The sequence below is a fragment of the Rhinopithecus bieti genome, unplaced genomic scaffold (assembly GCF_001698545.2).
Source record: "Rhinopithecus bieti isolate Rb0 unplaced genomic scaffold, ASM169854v2 scaffold_20101, whole genome shotgun sequence".
Taxonomy (NCBI): Eukaryota; Metazoa; Chordata; class Mammalia; order Primates; family Cercopithecidae; genus Rhinopithecus; species Rhinopithecus bieti.
The window spans coordinates 1,912,297-1,934,428 of NW_016810242.1; the positions used below are offsets into that span (position 1 = coordinate 1,912,297).

At 41.1% G+C, this 22,132-nt stretch overlaps 1 long non-coding RNA gene across 1 annotated transcript; it reads left to right on the top strand.

Moving 5' to 3' along the window:
• Nucleotides 1-4,601: 4,601 nt before the first annotated feature.
• Nucleotides 4,602-21,381, top strand: LOC108541905 (uncharacterized). The gene is made up of 4 exons (XR_001889113.1): nucleotides 4,602-4,661; nucleotides 10,457-10,674; nucleotides 17,155-17,257; nucleotides 21,091-21,381. It is a non-coding gene; the product is annotated as an uncharacterized LOC108541905 (long non-coding RNA).
• The last annotated feature ends 751 nt before the right edge of the window (nucleotides 21,382-22,132 follow it).

Here is a 22,132-nt window from a genome sequence, read left to right on the forward strand (position 1 = left end):
AACCTCCCCACACCTCCCTTCCTTCTGTGCGTGTTCTGCATTCTTCCCACACTGATGATCCATCCGATAGAAGTGACAGCCTGCACTCCAGTTTTCCAGCCAGTGATCAAACCCAAGCCAAGCAGCGCTGCCACAGATCGGTCTCCACTTAGACCCTGGACCACAGCCAGCCAGGAGTAAACACCCTCCAAGGTCCAAAGGTCCAAGCATATTTCACTGCTGCTATGTCTACCTTACTCCTAGATACTTAAGATTTCTGCTGACTAGAAACACAGCATTTTGAGATATGGTCTGTCAGAGTGTAAATAACACTGGATTAGAAGAAAGAAGACCTAGGGATCTCCGAGGGTCTACCCTTAGTCAGCCATGGTACTTCTTCCAGGTTTCTTCATCTCTCTGGACCTGTTTCCACGTCATTAGCATTAGAGTAGGTGACTTCCGAGGTCCTTTCCAGCTGTTTCTCTGAATTACTGCTACTCAGGGGATACGGTGGGTAGAAGCTGCTACCATAACTACAATTCAGCCAAACTGTGTGTCATTATTCCAGAATATGAGCTGGCAAACTACAGTCCATGGGCTGTATCTGGCCTGCAGGCCATTTCTATATAGCCGGCAAGCTGGGAACAGTTTCTACATTTTTGAAAGGATTATAAATAAAACAAGAATATGTGACAGAGACTATATGTGGCTCACAAAGTCAAGCATGTTTACTCTCTGGCCCTTTACAGAAAAAGTTTGCTAACCCCAGTTCTAGAATACTCAGAAACTGGTCAGATTGGAGGCTTTAGCTATTTGATACTCTGCAGCAAAACACTATTTACTAACTCTGCATAGGCAGATTAAAGAAGTTTTACACATTCTTCTCATTGAGGGGTGAGCCTGTGTCCCTTCCTCTTGGTTCTGGGTAGGCCATGGGACTGCTTTGTCCTGTGGAATATTGGAAAGTGGTATTCATCCAGTTTTGAGACCCAGGCCTTGAGAAATGGGCAGTTTCTCCACCCTGTTTCCTGGAATACTGTCTCTGGGAGCCTTGAGTTGCATCCCCAGTATGGAGACAGACATGTAATGTGAAGCTTTCTTGGACCCTTCCAGACCAGCTCATCTGCCAGCTGAATACCTCAAGAGATCTCAATCAGCACCACATGGAACAGAAGAATTGTCCAGTTATGTTCAGCCCAAATTTCTGACCACAAAATCTTGAGATATAACAAAATGGATGTTGCTTTGAGCCTTTAAGTTTTGGGGTAGTTTGTTACACAGCAATAGATAGATAACTGGGCAGGATCAGAGTGTGAGGTGCATGTGAAATAGACACCAGGCACTCCTCTGTCTGTTGTGGGCGGAGCCCTAGATCTGAATTTTACTAAGTGGCTCTACATAATTCATAGTTTCAAACAAGATTGGGAATGCATCTTCATCCTGGCTTGGTTCTTGTAGCATGATTTTCCAGGACATGCATGGGATTGTGGAAAGAGCACCCAAACTCTTCCATGGTATCTCCTAGGAAATCTAGGCACAGTTAAGATCTGCTCATAGCCTACTCCCTAGTGCTGTTCACCCCCCAAATATGAAGCTTCTTCTTCAAAAAGAACACTCCTAAAGACACTGTAGGGGCCAAATTGATTGTGAGATATTTGAAGGCCAGGGTTTGGTGGTATTCGTCATCATATCCCTAGCACCTAGCCAGTCACAAAGTAGTTGCTCACTACATGCTTATGATTGAAAGCAAATGATAATTGCCATAAATTTAACGATCCTTTACTTCACACTAGCATAGTACTAAATGTTTTGTATGGATTTTCTCATTTACTCTTCACAACAATCCCAACAGGTAGATGCCATTAGTCTTATGTTAGAAATAGCAATACTGAAGTTCAGTGGATGAATCTGCACAAGGTAGCTGGTAGAGCAGGTATTCTGTTTGACTTGAGTGCTTTTAACCACTCCACGGTACTCCTTCTCACAGATGAGGTATCCATAGTCCCTGCCTTTGAGGGGCTCCAGATCTGGGGAAGCCAGAACATAACTGCACACCTGGAAACATTTTGCAGAGCAGATTATGTAAGTGGTTCAGTTCTGTCAGCAGAGTTCTGTAGGGATCTTTGAGAGCTATATTAGTTTACTATTGCTGCATAGTAAGTAACTACAGACTCAATGGCTTAAAAGAAATCCATTTATTAGCTTACAGTTTTGTAAGTCCAAAGTCCAAGCACAGTCCAGGTGTGGTGGCTCACGCTTGTAATCTCAGCACTTTGGGAGGCTGAGGCTGGCAGATTATGAGGTCAGGAGTTTGAGACTGGCCTGACCAACATGGTGAAACCTCATCTCTACTAAAAATACAAAAATTAGCCAGGCGTGGTGGCAGGCACCTGCAGCCCAGCTACTCAAGAGGCTGAGGCAGGAAAATCGCTTGAACCTGGGAGGTGGAGGTTGCAGTGAGCCGAGATCATGCCACTGCACTTCAGCCTGGGTGACAGAGCAAGACTCCATCTCAAAAAAATAAAATAAAATGAAATAAAATAAAATAAAATAAAATAAAATAAAAAGTCCAAGCACAGCAGGACTGGGTTCTTTGCTCAGGGTTACCCCAGGCTAAAATCAAGGTATTGGTCAGGCTGCTTCCTCATCTGGAGCTCAAGGTCTTCTTCCTAGCTCATGTGATAGTAGCAGAATTCAGTTCTTTGTCGTTGGAGAGCCAAGGTCTCTGTTTCCTTGTCAGCTACAGATGGGGGGCTGCTATCAACCCCTAGAAGTCACCCATATCTCTCATCCACTGGGTCTTCCATCTCCAAAGCCAGCAATGGAAAACGTCCCTGGGGTCAAATCCCTCTCACACTTCAGGAAGAACCCAGTCTCGTTTAAGGGCTCACCTGATTAGGTCAGGTTCAGCCAGGATATTCTCCTTAAAGTCAACTGATTTGGCAGGTGGATTACATTTGCAAAATTCCTTCATGGCAGCACCTAGATTATTATTTGCCTGGATAATTGGAAGAAGGTGTGTGTGCCCCAGGAGGTGGGACTCTTGCAGACCACCTTAGAATTCTGCCTACCCTGAAAGCACAGAGCAAGGACTGACTGACAAACAGAAGCTGCTTCACAGGTTTGTTCTCTTGCAGAGACTTTATCTGTTTCTCTATTCAGAGGCCCCAGTGGAGAAGGATTCATTCTGAAACCTTAAGGCAGATGATTATACAATACGTCTTAATCTGAGAGTGGGGTTTGGAGAGGAGGGGTGCAAGGCCCATTAAACAATGACTCTGCATGTTAATGTGCTGTACAAAGGTAGAGAGGTTGCAAATTGTGGTACCCCATGCTGGTTCCCCATCTTTCTCCTCTTAATAAGGTCTCTGTGGAGAGGATTTGCCCCAGAGGGTGTGAGCGGGGCAGGGTCTGGGTTTGTCTTTCTCCACAGCCCTATGTTCTCAGCAGAATCTGCTACTTTTGCAGTTGGAGTTGATTACTGAATAATGAATTATCATTCTTTTTTCATTTTCTAGCCCTTTTCAGAAGTGTGCTGCTATTTTTCTACTTATTGAGTCTCAAAATGGAAAGAAAAAAAGATTTTCTCTTGGCGGGGAAAACACACTCTTAACAACCCCATTTTGGTCCTGCAGGTGATAGTAATAATTGCTTTAATTAATTCAGTTTCTGATTTGGAGTAATTTAACTTCTTCCTTGACTGGTCAATAACATGTCTAATGAAGTGAGCTTCATTGGATAACACCAGGCAGGGCCACTTGGTCAGATCAAAGAAGTTCTTGCCCTCCTGGAGGGCTGCTTCTTCCCTGCTGGGCAGGAGTGAGGACATGAAGCGGGATCGGGAAATAGGTGTTCCATTCAAGGAGAACAGAGCCACACCTGTTCTCTGTGTCAGAGAACAGAGGCTTGCTCCAAAGCCCTCATGGGGTTGCGCTGGAGAGCTGCCCAGCACATCACAGGTCATGGAAGTTCTATAATGTGAGATTTGTTTTCCTGGGAAAGAGGCTGCATCCAGGCTGCCTCTCACATCCACTGAGAAAGATGAGGTCAGTGCATCAAGGGCAGGTGGCCACAGATGAGAAAGGATAATGTTGCTGTGTTAGTCAGCTGTATTAGGCTCACTAACAAAGTAGGGAAACAACAGAAATTTATCTTCTCACCATTCTGAAGGCTGGAAGTCCAAGATCAAGGTGCCAGAAGGGTTGGTGTCTGGTAAGGTCTCTCCTTGGCTTGCAGAGGGCTGCCTTCTTCCTGCATCCTCACAGGTCGGCCCTCAGTCTGTGTGTTTTTTATATCTTAATCTCCTCTTTTTATAAGGACCCCAGCCATATTGGGCTGGGGCTCATCCATACGACCTCATTTTACCTTAATCACCTCTTTACAGACCCTGTCTCCAAATACAGTAACATTCTGTGGTAGAGGGTTAGGACTTTTGTTTTGTTTTGAGGCAGGCAGGGGAAACAATTCAGCCCCTAGCAGTTACCCCCACAGACACTGGAATGAGGAAACCTAGAGTTCTTGGATGGCAATGCAAGCAGAAACAGCCCGGAGGTGACTTTGTTAAAACTGACCTGTGACCCAGCACCAGGCCTTAAGTTACCACATTCCAAAGTGTCAGAGAAAAACGGCGGCAGCTGCGGACCGTGGCAGCCTAAGCGACCCTCTTCACGGGCTAATGACAAGTAAGAAAGGAGAGTGGAGGCTCTGCTGCTGGGATTTTAGTGTGTTCGTGAAAGCACGTGTCTGTACGTGTGTGAACAAGTGAGCATGTGTGTAGGAGAGTGTGTAAGGAAGTGTGTGTTGTGTATGTATAAGGGTGTGTGTGAAAGTCAATGTGTACATGAGTGGCGTGTGGGTGTGTGAATGTGGGTGTTATGTGAATGAGTGTGAGTGTTGTGAGTGTGTGCTATGTGAGTGAATGTGTGTGAGTGTTGTGTGTGAATGTGTATGTGCTGTGAGTAAATGAGTGTGAGTGTTGTGTGAGTGAATAAGTGTGTGCATTGTGTGTGCTATGTGAGTTGTGTGTGTGCTATATGAGTGTGAGTGTTGTGTGTGAATGTGAGTTGTGTGTGTGCTATGTGAGTGTGTTGTGTAAGTGAATATGAGTATGTGAGTGTTGTGTGTGTGTTGTCTGAGTAAATGAGTGTATTGAGTGTTGTGTGAGTGAATTTGTGTATTGTCTCAGTGTTGCATGAGTGAATGAGTGTGTGTGCTGTGTGAATGAGTGTGTGTGCATTGGGTGTGAATGTTGTGTGTGTGAGTGTTGTCTCAGTAAATGAGTGTGTGTATTGAGTGTTGCATGAGTGAATGAGTGTGTGCTGTGTGAATGAGTGTCTGTTACATGAGTGAATGTGTGTCCTGTGTGAATGAGTGAGTGTTGCGTGAGTGTGCTGTGTGAATGAGTATGTGTGTGAGTGTAGTGTGAGTGAATGAGTGTGTGCTGTGTGAATATGTGTGAGTGTAGAGTGAGTGAATGTGTGCTGTGTGAATGAGTGTGTGAGTGTAGTGTGAGTGAATGTGTGCTGTGTGAATGAGTATGTGTGTGAGTGTAGTGTGAGTGAATGAGTGTGTGCTGTGTGAATGAGTATGAGTGTAGTGTGAGTGTGTGCTGTGTGAATGAGTATGTGTGTGAGTGTATGTGAGTGAATGAGTGTGTGCTGTGTGAATGAGTGTGTGCTGTGTGAATGAGTATGTGTGTGAGTGTTGCATGAGTGTGTGCTGTGTGAATGAGTATGTGTCTGAGTGTTGCGTGAGTGAATGAGTGTGTGTGCACTGGGTGTAAGTGTTGTGTGTGAGAGTGTGTGTGTGTGGTACTAGGAGAAATCATGACAGTGGCCAGGTGGCCTGAATCACCTTTCCACCTTTACCACAGATTACTGGGGAAGGCAGGAGGCAGGGCGAGGCATCTGCAATGAGGAGGACCCAGGTGTGCATGTGAGAGAGGAACGCAGAAAAAAAAAAAAAAGAAAAGCCTTCAGTCCCATCGAGGGAAAGAAATGCACAGATCTAGATGCTAATATTCAGGTAGAAGCTACAAGAATTTGATATTGCAGGCAGTTTGCAAAATCATTTCTTTATTTTAGATAAACATTTGCTCAGACTCTATTGCTCACAGACCATAGGTTCTTCTGAGTCCCTCTCACTGGAGGGTCAATACCAGATTTTTCAAACATTAATGAGTACTATCTAGACCTCTTGCTTCTCTCAAATTTATTCATCTCAAGTGTATCCCTCCATTCCCTTGTCCTGAAATTTTAGAAAATTCCCCAGGAGAAGGAACAGCTCATTTACTCAACACATATTTCTTCACATCCCTCCTCTGGGTGGGCTTGGGTTTTCTCCTTGGCACTCATCACTGAGTCACATAGCATGTTTTTACTATTTATCGTATTTACTCTCTGGCTCCCCCACCACCATGTATGCTCCATGAGGGCAGATAATTGTCCCCCATGGTGTTTCACTGCTACATCTCTAGGGCCTTAAATACTGCCTGATACAGAATAGATGATTTAGAAATATTTGTTCAGTGAATGAGTGTATTTAATGAAAATCTAATATGCTCTAGACATTCTGCTAAGAGCTAGAGAGAAGAAAATAAATGAGATCTGGACCCTTTCTTCAATTCCCTGGTTGGTGGTAGGATCAGCCCTGCATGCAAATATTAAGAGTACAGGTGATAAAGGGCCAGCAGAGATCTATGAGGTCTTTAGAGAGTGACTGGGAAGGGGAGGAGTGCGCTTTGCATTGAGCCAAGTAGAGAGCAACCTAGGGAAGATATCACAGTAAGCCGGTACTTTTGGGACAAGTTGAGCTTTCCTGGCACAAACAGAGCTTGCAGGTGCAGGAGTGAAGTAAGGGGCAGTCCGGGAAAGGGCACAGGGGTGTGAAGGCGCTGATGTGCAAACAGTATAGCATCAGCAAGGAGCGGCACAATCTAGTGTGTAGGACGTTTTGTGCATAGATCAAAGGGGAGAAGAAATGACACCAGAATATCAGGGCTGCATGCCAGCTAGGGATTGGGAATTTTGTTTCATAGGAGCCTTGGAAGATTTGTTTTTAATATTTCAAGCCTATTAGTAACACGATCAAATTGGCAATTGTGGTAGAATAAAGGACAGATGGGACTGGAAGAGACTAGCGGCTGAAATGAGTTAGGAAAGCCCTGCAGTAGACCTGGAAAGGCAGGGGAAGGAGAGAAGTGGGCATGGAGTCAACACTGAGAAAGCAGAAACGACTGATCCTGTGACTAAGAAAGGCAAAGGAGAGAAGCCAGTGGGGGTCAGGAGGAATCTGCACCTCCAGCTGAAGCGACTGGGTTAACAGTGGCACCATCCATTCATACGCAGAATAGAGAAAAACGGGAGGTGTGATAGGATGTAATTCGAAATGCACACACACTGTTGAGGGAAACACGTGGGTCTTTAAGAAGTATTTCCTGTCCATGTAGTCTGCAGAAGCCTTGGGATTGTCATCATCTCCAAACTGAACCAGCAAGAATGTCATTTTCTGCCTCAATCATCCTTTCCTGCCTCTCAATCCACCTTCCTCTTTACGTACCAAACTGTTCCTTCTGCTCTGCCTTTTCGAGCTGTGCTTGTTTCCCTGCTGATCATGTGTACCCTTACTATAAAGCTAGCATTATCTCCACATTTCATTGCCTCAAGACTGAACACAAGCATAGCCAAGGTACCAAGGAGACACCGCTAGCTATTTGTTGACTCGAACTGCACAGAGCTAAAGATTCAAAGGAGAGAAAGCATTTCTGTAGTTTTTATATATATTTAAAACTTTCTTAGCTTAATAGCTGTTGGGAAGTTTAGAAACACACACACACTCAAACAGAAATAAAAAGCAGGGCTTCTTATACTTGGGAGAGACCTTGCCCCTCTCTTTTGTTTGCATATTTAGCTGATTGTCATTATTAGAACCCCACCTTCCAGACAAGCTGGTAGCAGCACCTAGAGGTTTAAAATTTGTTGGGAAGGTGGGGAGACGAGATGGAATTACTCTTCTGTGTCAGGGACTCTGAGTAAGCACAAGTAACAATGAGACCTTGAGATCAGGGGACTGGGTGTGGGCAGCTTCTGTGAAGGGGGGGCAGGCAAGCTTATTCCTGGGAACACCTGGGCACACGACTCTTTCCTAAGTCATAGGAGGCTCCCACTGAGAGAGAGACTGTCTTCTCAGATGGTCGATTACTACAGGATTACAATTGTAAGAATTAGCTTAGACCCCTTATGAGAGGGACCAGATTGAAGACAATATGCTGCTTAGTTTCCCTAGTTCTCTTCCGTTGCAAACAAGGTTCTAAAAATGCTCTGCAGAACTAAGTCATGAATCATGCAGGAGAGAGCAGGAAAGTCTAGGATGAAGGAGAAGCTGCTACCAAAAAATAAAAACAAACCACAGGATGGGGACTCAATGGCAGGAACTGAAGGGTAAAAGGTCTTATAGCAGGAGTCCCATGGATGTGTACAGAGACATGAGGGAAAGAAGTCTGAGGACTGAGAAAATTGGGGAAAGGAGCAATAAGAGTTGCCAGAACATTGTCTTATGAATTGTGAAGTAGTCCTAAGACAGGTAGACTCACATACCTGAGTGGACACAGGGAGAGTTATTTGCAGACATAGATTAAGCTAGTCTCCAGCACCACCCCCCACCTTCCCTTCTGGCCCTGAGGCCATTGGCATCCCAGAGATGAGCAGTGGTCTTAGTCTTCTGACTTGGGGTCACAAAGGCAGAACTCCAGAGGCCTCATGCAGGTTATGTAAGTGAGTGAACCCAACTAGGTATAGGAAAAAATCATCCACCTGGATCTCACTATTGATAGAAACCTGGATACGGACAAATATGTCTTGACCATCAGGGATTTGCAGTGTGAGGGGATGACAAAAGGGACTTGCAGTCAACCACAATGTCAGAAGACAATGGAGTGTGGCGGGCAAGGTGGTAAACAAGCCTCGTGCCAGGCTAACAGCACCGTCACCCTCCAACACATCATCAGCATCAGAGACTGTGTGTCCAGTGCTTGTTACATCTGATTTTAGAGAGAAGTTATACTAATTTTTATATGATGGCTGCCAACTTAAAAATATTCAGATTTTTAAATGATACAATTGATATACATAGGCATGTTGCATTCAGCCTGCAAGCAGTCAATTTAAAATCTCTGCTCTGGTCCAATCTTCTCATTTTGTATATGGGGAAACAGGCCCGTAGAGATGTCTTGCCCTCTGTTACACTATGAATTGGGGCAAAGACCACACCCAGAGCCTAGATCTCCCCAAACCCAGGCCTCCTGCATCTCTTATTCTTCCAGGTTGTTTCTCTGGTTTCCTCAGCCTTGCTCCCCACTCTCAGAATCTGTTTTGGCCTCGTATGCTGCCCCCTGGTTGTCAATAACATCACTGCATTATCCCACTCAGCATCCTGTGTACCACACATGTATTCCACCTACCCCCCAAAAATCAACAAAAAACTTAATCCTTCAGGACCTGTAGTGGGTTGAGTTGTTTACATTCCCACAAACATGTTCACATCCTAATCCCAGAACCCGGGAATGCTGGTTTGTTTGGAAAAAGAGTCTTTGCCGATGTAATTAAGTTAAAGATGTCGAGATAAGAACATCATTCTGAGTTAAATGAGTGGGTCCTAAGTGAGTGGTGTCCTTATAAGAGGAAGGCAGAGGAAGAGCACACAGAAGAGGAGGAGGTAGTGTGACCCTGGACGCAGAGACTGCAGTGATGTTGGCGTAAGTCAAGCAAGCCAGCAGCCACCAGAAGGTGGAAGAGGAAAATAATGGATTTCCCCTCAGGGTCTCCAGAGGAGGCACAAACCTGTCAACAGGTTGATTTCAGACTTCTGGCCTCCAAAACTGTGCAAGAGCTAACTGCATTGTTTTAAGCCACCTGGTTTGTTATAATTTGTTACAGAAGCCACAGGAAACTAATACAGAACCCTTTCTTCTGCTAAGGGATAGGAATTTCCTGTGAGAGTAATAACAGTAATAACTACCATTTTGGTGGCATTTCATCTATACCAGGTCCATATGTGTCCTACAGTCCTCATACCATTTTTAAAAATAGATGTTATCTCCTTCCTTACCCCTCTGCCCACCTATTACAGAAACAGGGAAACTGACACCGAGAAGCCACATAGCTCCTAAGCAGTAGAGTCACGATTTGAACCCCAAGGTTTTTATTCTTACTACGTTACCCATAGGGAACTCCCTCAAGTAAGCTTATATAATATAACAGTGAACTTGCAAAGCTCCAAAGAGTGGCTCTTACGATGGAAGTTTCCATTGTAACAGGTCAGTGTAGACGTTTTTGTTAGACAGTGACTATGCTTTTAAGATTCAATATGTTAACGTAAAATATGCCAATTAATATTAACAGAAAGAGTCATGCTTGGTGCACAGCTCTGTGTCCTGGGCTCGTGGTTGAGGCAGAGCTGTGCTAATGCACATGACTTCCAGTTGCAGGCATTGTTGGGCTGTTTCCTAAGGTGAATCAACATGAAGAAAAGCCCTGGCTGCTTGTGCACTGGTAACTTCATCTTTTCAGACATCTGGGAACTACCACCACAATGTGTGGAAACAAATGACTTCACACTAATACAGCAGAGGCAAACCACGGGTTGGCCCAAAATGGAACAGAATTTACAAGGGAAAAGGGAGGTTCCTGGAGTAATATGGTGGGTAGATTCTGATCCAGAAAAATAAGACTTAAGTATGGATTTTAAATGTTAAGCTTGAGTAGTTAGAGAATTAAAGTTAATCTCTTTAAGCCTCAATTTGCAAATCTGTAAAATGTAAAAATAGAAATAATATGTACATATTATATGGAACAGTTTCTGGCACATATTTGGTTCTGAGTGAACAGTGCTTATTAAATTATTGATGCTGTTGCTATTAATTGTGCTGAGCTCACCCTCTGCCTTATTATACAAAGTTTTGACTAAAATATTCTGTAAGAATAGATCACAAAACCATCCCATCACCAGCTTATTTTTTCTTTTATAGTTATACAAAGAATTGCAATCCCGCACCAGAAATAAGCACCCTTTCAAATTATCCTTTAAAATAACTTGTTGCAAGCTTACATAAATTCACTTCACGTATAATATTTTTTCAATTGACTTAGAGTCTGTGAAATCAGACTTGTTAGAGGAAAAAAAATCTATAAAGGCTGTACTCATTCATCCACCAGATATTTATGGAGGAACATCTCCAGAATCAATGCAAAGTGCATAATTGCCCTAAGAGCTATGGGTAAAATGCCATGGGATTATAAACGGAAAAACACAGAGAAGTTGGTTAATTAAAAAATTAAGTGTAAATTCAGAAGAGAGAGAATTATCTTTCAGTAATACATGAAGTTAGGGAGGGAACAAGACAAATGACAGTGAGAAAAGCACAACACAAGGTAAGGTTGTGTGAAGGCGGCTGACTTCTGGTTGGATCCTAAAGGAGACGTTGTGTTTCAATGTGCAGAACAAGGGCTTTCTAATCAAAAAAGAGAGAAAAATTCTAGATGTCTAGGGGAAGCAGCAAATGAGTCTGCTTCACGGGGTAAAGGGTAAATAAAAGTGGGTATTTGATTTGATATTGAAACGGTAAGTAGGAGAGGCTTCAAATATAACCTGAGCATTGTGATCCTTCGTTGTTAGGTTATGTGTGTCCTTAACAAACTTAGTCAATGAGAGATATGATCAGAAATGGGTGTTTTGCAATTTATGTGTGTAGTCTTTGTTGGTGAGAATGAAGGCAGAGAGGATGGTTAGGAGACCATTTTAATAACCTAGGTGAGAAGAGAATGAATGTTTAGTTGGGTGGATAAGAAGGGAGTGAAAGAAAACAGGGAGTTAGCTAAGAGACCACCAAATGATTACATGTGCCAGGTCAAGGGGGAAAAAGTCAAGGATGACTCAAAAGTTTTAAATCTAAATGTCTGAGAAAATCTTTGGATAGTAACCTGAATAAAGAACACAGAACAGTGGCAAAGTTTTCTGGAATAAGTGATATGGTTAGTTTGGGATGCATGAAGTTGCCCATCATGGAAATTAAAAAAAAAAAAAAAAAAAAAAAAAAAAGAATTTAGAGAAAGTTTGGCCCTGAAGATTGAGAAGGATAAAGCTCTACATAAGATAATAGTAAATAGCCTTGAGTGAGCTTAAGATTACTAAAGAAGAACATAAGGGAAAAGAAAAGAAGGAGACATAGACAGACTCTTGAAGGCAACATCTAATTTCACGTGGGTAGAAGTAAAATATCATGCTGAGAAAGGGCAATCTGGGAGGCAGGAAGAAAACAAAATTATTCCAAGGGCTCTGTATTAGTCAAGGTTCCCCAGTGAAACAGAATCAATAGAAAGAAAAGAAAAGGAAAGAAAGAGAGAGAGAGAGAGAGAGGGGGAGGAAGAGAGAGAAAGGTAAAAAAGGAGGAAGGTGGGAAGGAGGGAAGAGAGAAAGAGGGAAAAGGAGGAAGGAAGGAAGAAGAGATAAGAAAGGAAGAAAGAAGGAAGGGAAGAAGGAGGAAAGGGAAGGAGGAAGGGAAGATAAAGGAGGAAAGGGAAGGAGGAAGGGAAGACAAAGGAGGAAAGGGAAGGAGGAAGGGAAGATAAAGGAGGGAGGGAGGGAAGGAAGGAAGGAAGGAAGGAAGGAAGTTATTGGGGGAAATAACGTACAGGATTATGGAGGCTGAGAAGTCTCACACAGGCCATCTGCAAACTGGAGACCCAGGGAAGCCAGTAGGATGGCTCGGTCCAAGTCCGAAGGCCTGAGAACCAGAGGAGAAGACAGTGTAACTCTCAGTCTGAAGCTGAAAGCATGAGAACTGGGGGCACTGCTCATATAAATTGCAGAGTCCAAAGGCCATAGAACCTGGAGTTCTGATGTCCAAAGATAGGAGAAGAAGGTTGTCTTAGTTCCAGAAGAGAAAGAGATAATTCATCTCTCCTCTGCCTTTCTGTTCTATCTGGACCGTCAGCTAATTGGATGGTGCCTGCCAGGTTGGGTAAGGGTGGATCTTTCTTACTCAGTTCATTGATTCAAATGCCAGTCTCTTCCAGAAACACCCTCACAGACAAACTCAGAAATGATGCTTTAACAGCATTTACGATGTTTTCAGAAACAAGGTATTACTTGACGTTCAATTAGTTGTTCCTAGATGGCAACTTCCAGCCTATAGCAAATCTGCATACTTAGTATTATTGTCATCGTAAAATACATTGAGTAACAGTAATACGGCTGCTGGAAAATGCAATGCCTAGATGAAGTGCTCAGAAGATTTTATGGAGTGAAGCAATCAGATGAAGACAGGTAGTGCCTTTGCCCTTAAAAAAAATTCAATGGAGTTTTTATATTAATTTCATATTTAAAAATTATTAAAAACAGAACTATGTGCACAAAATATAGTCTCATTTATGAAAATGACAGCCTAAAATCCTATTTCAGAACCAAGTTTCAATACATGGAAGTTGTTCGGGAGCTTCTGAGTCATATTAGGATATTCTTGTTACAATTACTGCAGTTTGTAGAGGAAATTAACTTTCTGAAGTATTTCATAGGTACAAAATTATAGGCTTTTAAAAGTGCACATTCAATTTTCTAAAATATATTGTTGAGTTTTCCTAATCCTGTATTGTATATTTAAATATAATATGCATTATGTATATAATGTATATAAATTTAAACTATATACATTTTATTAACATGGTATAATAATTGTATATTACATATTTGACATATCAATTTCCTTACATATGCATGTTTCTTTCTGGCTATTTAAAACAAAAACGTTCAATAGTGTTTTATTAACATATCTCTAAGAAGAAAGAGGCAGTGGCAAATGCCTTCCCTGACAATCAGCTGCTCTCACATTATTTTCAAATTTTCATCATGAAATTGCATTTAGGAAAAGAAGAAGCCATTGGCGTAGGTGGATGAATATTACAAGAAACTAAGTGAAGAGGCAAAAATAAAGTCAGAACCCAACTATCAATTTCAGGAGCAAATATAAGGCCAGCTTCAATTTTATTTTAATAATCAGGCAGTATCTCAACCTCATGCCTTGTTCTGGATATGAAGATGTGGCTTGGAATATCTCCCTTTCCCAATACCGCACCAAAGAATCAAGAATATATGTCAGCTTCCTCAAACCACAGTGTGGTTGGCAAAGGGGCAGCAATCCTGCAGAAGGAAGAGTCAGGTTGGCAGTCAATAATTGTGCCATCTGCACTTGAACGGTCCTCTCTTCTGAATTCCATTTTGTAGAACTATTAATAGTCAACAGACTATGTATAAAGTACTTACTGTGCCTTTAAAACTTTTTAAACTACTAAGAACCACTTACACATTTGGGAAGAATTCCATTTGCAGAGACCAAGCTATGACATTAGTTGGGTGAACATGCATTTTAAGGATTACATGTTAATGAGACCAGGTAAAATTTAGTCGTTTGAGCAGCTAACCAGGCTTGTGAATGCTAGGACTCTGTACAAAAGGAAGTTCCTATTTGGGTCATTGATTTGCATAATTGAAGTAATTACCTTGGTGCTCTACTTCACTCTGTCTATAAAACTCACCAGACCAGGGAGGAGTGTCTGTCAATCAGAATGATGACTCACCTTCCTGCTTCCTGTGCCCCAGCAGCATTCCCTGGTTATCTGGCTACCTAAATGGTGGTAAAGGTATACCCGGTATGTTTGATCATTGAAGACTTTTCTCTTAGGTTCAGTTGAGGGTCATTATTTTTCACGGTCTGGATTTCTTGAATTTAGCTCAGATAAAGAGTATGGTGAAAAGGCCAAAAAAGTGGATGAGGCAGAAGTTAGGAGAACAGGTTTCTGACCTTAGCCTTGTGGCTAACTAGTTGTATAACTCTGATCAATCATATCATCTCTCCAGCCCTCAGAACACCCCCAGTTAGAATGACAAAGGAACCAGGGTCATTCTAGAGAAAGGGGTCTGGGTCAGGTTAGGCAAAATCTCTTCCTCACTCTCACCTATGTACACAGTGAGCTCACTAGCCCCAAAACACTCAGATAATTACTATGATGTTCCGTGTCGTTTGTCCCCTAGACTTTTCCCTTCCGAGTGGGAAGAAATATAAAATCATGAGTGCCAGGTAAAAAGCAAACAAAAGCTTCCCTACGGCTGTGTGGCCCTTGGTCACTGGATTGGGGAACTAAAGTAGAGAAGGGTTTTGTACAGGTTACTTAGGGCAGCCAGACTTTAAACGAGACTTTGCAACACTAAATAAATAGGAGACCCCAAGAAATTTCAAGAAAGAGAGAAAACTCTGCAGAGGAAAAATAGATTTAGTCCAGAGTTCTTAATCTGCTACAATTTCAAACTTCATTTTTTTAAGTCTCAAGACAAAGAAAGTGATACATAGCAACTGTCAAAAAAAAAAAAAAAAAAAAAAAAAAAAAAAAAAAAAAAAAAAAAAAAAAAAAAAAAAAAAAAAAAAAAAAAAAAAAAAACCTCGATTTTCTTCTCTATTTCTTCTTTCTGAGCAGAGGTGGAGGTTCAAATGACTAATTTTAGACTAGGCTGATGAGGAAAATGATATAAGTTAACTCAATTAACTAGATGTTATCACACAGTACAAATGTGACCATGGACACAGTGGAGAAAGAGTGATCACCATGGAGATGTTAGCACCCTGAGGTTCAGAAATTTGTTGTAAAATTGTTAGAATAATCATGTACATGTACAAGGCATATAAAGATTTAAGGAGAGATTAAGTCAGTGGACACGAGGGCTAAGCGTGCTGACATGTCAGAGCAATGACATGTATGTTATCAAAAACATGTATGTTCTAGCAGTGATTCTGGCCTTTATACCCTAGCACATTATTCCCAAGGAAGAATAAATCACACAGGTTCCCAGGAAGGAGAACATAACAGACAGGCTTGGGCTTAAGCATTTTTCTCTGATAATTACCATGTAACTTTTAGGCTTCAATTTCTTTATCTCTATAAAATAGGAATTAACAGTAATGTCTACCTTGTAAGTTGTGAGGATTTAATGAAATAATGCATGGAGAGCACATAGCTTTACTAAACTTTATTAAGAGCCCAATTACTCACAGCTTTCATTAGTGTTACCATTCTGTTTTCATGGAAATACATATCAAGAAATCTGCTCAAGCCATGGGCAGTGTGATTGGTTTAGGCAAACTTGTACTTCTTAACTCAGAGTCATGAACATGTAAGTGGAACATAGATGTTAGTAAGTGTTGTTCTGTGGGTTGGTAATAGCTTTAGTAGATGAATCCAGAGCTCTTTTGTGCTAAAGCATAATATTTTAGTGTGTTTGCACAGCCTACAACACATTTTGGCAAATTAGCCTCTATTTTGGCGTATTACATTGATGAATGCTCTAATGAAAGTGTGATGGTTGTCAGTCCTACACCTTGGGTGAGTCTCTTTTGAGATGGAGAGCTTTGTTACAGCCAGAATTATTCGTCCCCAACATCTTCCATATGAATGCAGATGCTTCCCAAGGAGGAAAGAACAGGATAAATACTTCAACACAATCTATGGAACTCCTAGAAAGGCAATTCAGTGTCCAAACAGTATACATGCAGTTCTGAAAAGAAAAGAAAGGAGGTTCCTCTCCTGTTTTCCTTCTAGTAGGATGGAAGGAATAGGGAATTCTCTTTTCAAGGACATTGTTATGATACCAAAATGTTGTTCAGCCAACACTGTGAACAGAGGTCTTGGAGGGGAGACCATAACACTCAAGTATTTCACAAGGAGAAGGCTTACGACAAGTTAAAGAACATTTTGCAAATTATAAATGCATTTAGACTCTTATTATTTATTTCAGAGATCAGAATTCTTTCAAGTTAAATGAGCAGTTAATGGGCTGCTTTGTGGTTTATTCTTGTATCGTCATTAAATTTGAGTGGGTACATGCATTCCCTTAAGTAAGCTGGAAGGCAAGATGGTTTCAGTTGTTTCTGTATTTATTGTTATTGTTGTTTCATTAGTGGCTGATGAATTATTCCTAATGAATTATCAAAGGCACTAATTATATCTGGGTTTCTCTTTCCCACTAACTAGCACAAGTGTAGAAGATTTCACATTTTCTGGAAAGCTTGTTTGTTTTTGTTTTTTTTTAAATAATTTCTCTGTCCTAACTTTACCTTGCCTATCTCCAGTGTAGGTTAGATGAGGACGGAGCTGGTGAATGAGCAGAAGAGAAGGTTGGAAGAGTGCAGAGGTGATGACAGCCTTCCCCTGCGCCTTCCCCAGAGGAAGGAGCTCCGGTAAGTAAATCCAATCAACACCACACCTCCTGTTCCCTTGTCCTTTCATATACAGCTGCTTAAATTAGCTTTAAGTTCCCTGAGGGTAGGAATAGGTCTATTTTCAAACTGTGTTCAGGATCTAGCACCTTGCTTAATCAATGTTAAATAGTAACAGTGAATTTTAATTGGCCTACTTTCAGAGCATCAGATTAAATTATTCTGCTAATTAATTGGTTGATCTCATATTTCACTTATATTGTCAGGTTATTATTTTTCCCTTTAGGGCTCAAGATGCCACTGACAGTTCAAATACTTCTTCATTAATCACCACATCTTGGATTTCACATAATTTTATTATAAGTATTTTGATATCATATTTATTGAGCACCAGCATGTATTCAGACCAGTTAAGAACAGAGGATTGGTTGCAGTTCCTTCCCCTACATGCACATGAGTTCATTGCTTAAAATCCAGTGGAAGGTGTACTTGGCTTGGCAGAGCAGAGACTTCAATTAGGTTTAATTGGTCAGACACTAAACTAGTTTCATGTAAGTGATCAATAGACATTTTATAACCTTGGATCAAGTTTCTTTTTCACCAGCCAAATGTTTCCTGTTAATTGACTCATCTTGTCTTCCCTAGATAGCTGTGATATATAACTAAACCAATCTCTACATTTTAAGAGGAGACTAGGCAAACTAGTAGTTTTCAAGAGAAAAGGAAAGAAGAGAGGGAAGAATTTGAAAATCATCACAGGTAAAATGGTTAAAGCAACTGCTAGTGTTTCGCTTGGAAAATGAAAAATGTAGTAAGGCATAGAGGTTCCATGCAACATTTAAAGAGCTTACATAGATAGGAAATGGGTTAATTTCATGTAAGTGGAAAGAAAATTTTGCACAATATATGAAAAAACTAAATAAACTCAATATATACATTGGGGACCCTTATAATACAGATAGTTCTTGTCACTAAAAGAGGCATTAAAAATGCTAGATTTTTTAAAATTTAACAAATAATTATGAATGCTCTGCAAGACTTTTTTTTTTATATAAGTAGAAATAAATCAGACAAAGCAATGGCTGCCAACGAGCTTAGTTTTTAGTGTGTGTTTTCATGTGTGTGTGTGTGTGTGTGTGGTGGTAGTGGTTAGGGGCAGTCACAGAAATAATCAGTCATGCAATTATGCCCCAGGTAGTAATGAGTGCTGTGCCGGGATAGCAGGCAAGTGAGGTCAGAGAGGTGGGTGAAGACCTAAGCATGTCAGGGTCTTATGGGGAAGGTGGAAAGTTAAAATTTTAATCTAAGTGCAGCTGAGAACCTTCAGAGGGTTTTAAAAAGAGAAGACATTATCTGATTTGCATTTTTAAAAGATCACTCTGTCAGCTGTGTAGAGAATGGATTTTGAAGGAGGAAAAGAATGGAAGCAGAGGAACCAGCTAGGAGACTATTAGACTGAGACAGGTAACGATGTGGGCAGATGGATTTGGGAATGTTCTTTAAGTAGAGTTGCTGCTAGATAAGAAGTGAGAGATGAAGGAATAGGTGGAAAGTAGTAAGCACCTCAAGGGATGCTTGAAACAAATTTTTGCTTTAAATACGAAGTTGGAGATAATGGTATCTGAAGACTCTTTCTCTTCTGAAGTTGTGTAATTTTATGGTAAACTTTTGGGGTGGCAGCTCTATAACCTACATCAAATTTCTGCTAATACCAGAAGCACATATGTGAGCATCAACATTGATTATGGGACTGGAAGAGATGATAGCATCTATAAAGGCAGAGATGTTCTACTGTTTTCTTCACTACTATTCCCCTAGTGCCTTGTACACTAGACAAACAATCAGAATCCAATAATTATGTGATAAATGCATGAATAAAAGGATGAAAGAGCTATAAGTGTACATTTTTTGTACCTGTAGTTGACATTCAAACTAATTTATCCCCACTCAACCCACCTTGCTCTTGTTGCAATGTAAGAGTTGTACTTGGTGACAACACAAAGAATTGACAGTAACTTACGTATGCAGGTTTCAAAGCTTAGCAGTTGAAATAGATCATAAAATGCGTTAGGGAGGATTCCTTCTTTTTCTGTTGTTTGGAATAGTTTCAGAAGGAATAGTACCAGCTCCTCCTTGTACCTCTGGTAGAATTTGGCTGTGAATCCATCTGGTCCTGGAATTTTTTTGGTTGGTAGACTATTAATTATTACCTCAATTTCAGAGCCTGTTATTGGCCTATTCAGGGATTCAACTTCTTCCTGGTTTAGTCTTGGGAGGGTGTATGTGTCCAGGATTTAACCATTTCTTCTAGATTTTCTAGTTTATTTGTGTAGAGGAGTTTACAGTATTTTCTGATGGTAGCTTGCATTTCTGTGGGATCGGTGGTGATATCCCCTTTATCATTTTGTATTGGGTCTATTTGATTCTTCCCTCTTTTCTTCTTTATTAGTCTTGCTAGCGGTCTGTCAATTTTGTTGATCTTTTAAAAAAAACTAGCTCCTGGATTTAACTGATTTTTTGAAGGGTTGTTTGTGTCTCTATCTCCTTCAGTTCTGCTCTGATCTTAGCTATTTCTTACCTTCTGCTAGCTTTTGAAGGTGCTTGCTCTTGCTTCTCTAGTTCTTTCAATTGTGATGTTAGGGTGTCAATTTTAGATCTTTCCTGCTTTCTCTTGTGGGCATTTAGTGCTATAAATTTCCCTCTACACACTGCTTTAAATATGCCCCAGAGATTCTGATATGTTGCATCTTTGTTCTCATTGGTTTCAAAGAACATCTTTATTTCTGCTTTCATTTTGTTATGTACCCAGTAGTCATCCAGGAGCAGGTTGTTCAGTTTCCATGTAGTTGAGCGGTTTTGATTGAGTTTCTTAGTCCTGAGTTCTAGTTTGATTGCACTGTGGTCTGAGAGACTGTTATAATTTCTGTTCTTTTACATTTGCTGAGGAGTGCTTTACTTCCAACTATGTGGTCAATTTTGGAATAAGTGTGATGTGGTGCTGAGAAGAATGTATATTCTGTTGACTTGGGGTGGAGAGTTCTGTAGATGTCTATTAGGGTGGTGCAGAGCTGAGTTCAATTCCTGGATAGATATCCTTGTTAACTTTCTGTCTCGTTGATCTGTCTAATGTTTACAGTGGGGTGTTAAAGTCTCCCATTATTATTGTGTGGGAGTCTAAGTCTCTTTGTAGGTCTCTAAGGACTTGCTTTATGAATCTGGGTGCTCCTGTATTAGGTGCATATGTATTTAGGATAGTTAGCTCTTCTTGTCAGAAATGGATCAGAATGCTCCTCTTTCTCAGACTCACAAGTCCTGAAGTTGTCTTTTTTGACGCAACTATGCCAAGTCTTCCAAATTAAGAAAAATAAAAATAAGGATATATACTAAGCTAATGTTAAGTAAAACCATTTGAATATACTTGTGCTTTCAGGATGCATGTGATATGTGAACACTAAGGAAGGTTTTTGCCAAATTGTACTGTCAGTCATACAGCCTTGCTCTGAGTAGGCCATTAGTACATGTCAGTGGATCCATAGCATCTAAGTTCATTGAGGATGAGGAAAATATATGAAATGTGGTTGTCCAGTCTACCCTGAAGAGATTTTCAGTACTTTCTCTGGAGTCCCCTGTTCTTATGATTCTCGTAGGAATTGGTCTATCATGTCAAGGTCTTTATTTACCTGCCTTTAAGTTCTAGATAGCATGCTTCCTGGTTTTAATAGTTTTCGTTAAATGCATAACTACTCTGTAGCCCCCAAAGACCCAACAGGGGCCTTTCTGGAGGTTCTCTGTTCTTCCTCTTTCCTCTTTCTGTCATTCACCAGATGGCTTCCTTCGTTTCGCCTAATCCACAGAGTTTATTCACCCCTCTTGTACTACGAGGCAGAGGGGAAAACAACAACAAACACACAGTAAACCTTGTTATCAACAAACAGAAGCTGTTGTCAAGGCAACAGAACAAGAGCATCCCTGCATCCAGCCATCACAGTGTGAAGCGAGTTTCAGATGAGGAGATGCCTTGAGGGGCAAGGAGACCCTTCAGGAAAAGGCTGACCTGATAAAGGAACCAAGGAGCTGCCATCCCAATTGATGTCTTTTTTCCCTTTCTCAATAAAGAGAAGAGCTTGCAAGAGCCCTGAAAGACAGACAGGCTGCGTAAACTAGTTGGGATTTCAACGAGTCCTGTTCAATTAATCTGACTACAGGTAGATCAGAATGGTTGTAACAGCAGAGGTGAGACTTTGGGGTGAAGAGACACAAGGAAAGGGGACAGGGCATTAAACATCTCTGAACTGCTGTGTACATTATAAATAGAAGTGAGATCCTTTATTTATACAATGCCTTTTGTCCAGAAACCTGCACTCACAGCACAGGCATCACCTCCCTAGGCTTCCAAACACCCCTGTGAGTTGAGGATCAAGGACAGGGATTATTTTACAGATGGGAAAACTGGCACTTAGAAGTAGCATATGTGCCAAGGCTCTTCAGAAGGCAGCAGCACTGCCAGAAACAGGATGCAGGTAAAAATACCAACAATAAATTTTTTTTATTGGTTCTTAACATCTTCCCTGCTGGATCAAGATCTTTTTCACAAAATGACATTAAAGAGTCAAAGTCTTCCTTTCTCCCCAATAACAGTGAGCTTGCACAATCTGAATGTGCTCGTTGCAGCCCCTGACACTATGGATGGAGGGAGATCAAGGGTGGGGTTGCTGATTACACTTATCAAATTGAAACACTCTAGGGAAGCTTTGTAGCTGCTCTTGAATTCACCTTCTTGGTTTAATAGAAGTACTTTTAGAAGATTCATTTTGATACCTCTCAACCATGTGAATTCTTAATCTGGGGACCTCAATCAATCAAACAAATGTTTATTGATTGACTATCATGTTCAGA